The sequence below is a fragment of the Lygodium microphyllum genome, chromosome 21 (assembly GCF_053477565.2).
Source record: "Lygodium microphyllum isolate KBCC chromosome 21, Lygodium_microphyllum_v1.1.10, whole genome shotgun sequence".
Taxonomy (NCBI): domain Eukaryota; kingdom Viridiplantae; phylum Streptophyta; class Polypodiopsida; order Schizaeales; family Lygodiaceae; genus Lygodium; species Lygodium microphyllum.
The window spans coordinates 136,912,492-136,914,670 of record NC_141155.1 but is presented as its reverse complement, the minus strand read 5'-3'; positions in this window follow the sequence as shown (position 1 = coordinate 136,914,670).

The window sequence follows — 2,179 nt, the reverse complement described above, 5'->3', positions numbered from 1 at the left end:
AGGGGATCTATGGCAAGGAAGTAAATGATATGCTAGCAAATAAATTTCTAGCAAAGCAATCAAGCAGGGCCTCAAGAGCTTCAAGATGGATAAATCACCAAGATTTGATGGTGTTGTTGTGGAGATGATCATTTGCTTCTTACATAAATTTTGCAAAAGCATTTCATCAACAATATAAATATGTTTAAGATGAGTGGTAAGCTCCTAGATTCATGAATGAGGAGCATCTTGAGCTTAGCACCTAAACATAGTCAATGCACAAAGATGAACCATCATAGGCCTATTTCACTTATGGGGTCTATATACAAATTTCTCAACAAAGCACCAGCTTACAAGCTCGTGAAGGTCACACAAAGATGTATCAATAAATATCAATATGGTTTCATAAAAGTAGGTTGCTTCTAGACAATGTTTTGAATGTCACAATGGCCTCGAAGTAGGTGAGAAAACACAACTCTAAAATTTGTCCTCTTACAGTTCAATGTGGAGAAACCTATAGTAAACAATGGAGAAAATGGGATTTGATAAAGAGATTGCTTAGCTAGCAAGTTTGAAGCACATATATCCATGAATGGAACTAGCTATAGCCTTTTCAAGTTTGTAGGGGTCTTAGGTAGGGATGATCCCTTAACCCCTTTTGTTGTTTGCAGTTGCACTCATCCACTATTTTGTTTGGCAGAGAGAAGGATGAGTGATGGCATATTGGAGGGAGTTTAGCATAGAGGAACATAGATTACTAGTCCAACATTTGTTGACAACTTTTTAAGGTTGCTAAAGACAAAGATAGTCTAGACAATGCTTTCAAGCTCTTGCAAATGTGTAAGAAAGCTATAGGCTTCTTCATCACTTATTAGTGTAATAGAAGATGGCTTAGTAAACTTGGGATGGGAAGGCAATATCTATGGTGGGGTCAAATCTTTAAGTACCTTAATTGTCCCTTAGGAAGTAACTAATGTTAAGGAATTTGATAGAGTCTCTTGGGTGATGGAAAAGGTTAGGAAGACATTGAGCTACCATATAAGGTTTAAGATGGTCAAGATTTTAATTTATACCATGCTCATGTTTTATCTACCTTCAACTGGTTGAGATACCATGTAAGGTTATAGATAATTAAGATTTTAATTTATCCCATACTCATGTTTTATCTACCTTCAACTAGTTGGAATAAAGGGCTTCAAAAGAAATCATGCTTCTTAATAGGTAAGTTTCCTTTAAGTTAAGTAGAATAAACAATCCCATCTTGCCTTGACTGAGATGGAATGTCTTAAGAAGGATTGTCACTACATGGGTTGCAATTGTTAAATGTCAACACAAAAAAAGCATTCAAGGTGAAGATGTTGGAAGTAGAAAATGAGTTGGTCGTAGATGTTGGTTGACATCCTCTATTGCAAGAGTAGAAGGTTTTGTGAGAAGTGGGATTTAGTTGTGTTGTTGAGCTTGTGAATACCCAAGCACTATTCAACACAAAGTCTCAAGGCTTAAATGCTAATACGATTGCTTCATAGCAAAAAATTCTAAAATTTCCATCCACACGAAGGTGGTGGAGGCTTTAGCAATTTGGAGGAGATCTACCATGAGTTTTCACATTACAGGCAAAAGCACATGAAAAGAAAATTTTAATTATTTCAAAGTAATTGATCACAAAAGTTAATGCTAGCTCTTGATACCTCACACATATGATGTTCCTTTCATGCGCTCAAGTAAAAAAACATGTAAAAAAAGAAAGTGTTGATGTGTCGGATTAAGCACGCATGCGATTTACGAGCTCTCATGCAGCATCCAAGTTCCTTCTTGGTTTCAAAGACCACGATACGTCCCTCTTGTCTGGTTACTAGATTCCTGCTTCTTATTACCAATAACATTCATAGATCTCATCCTTCGCCATTTTGAGTCCCATTAGAACCCAATAACATGCATTTTCCCGCTAGTCACACTCAGGTTAAGAGGGCTCCTTCAATTCCTTGTGCTACATTGGTAAAGTGCTCATGCACATGAATACTCTTAACTCCTGTGCGTGAGCTATGAGTGTGAACCTAGCCTAAAATTTGAAAATCAAGTGCGGTCAGACGGTCTCCTCTTTGGGGAGGGTTTGGGGGGGAAGTCAGAGGCCAATTATACTTCGCAAGCTCACAGGAATACCAAATAATCATATAAATCGCAGCCAAGAACTGGAAAAAGG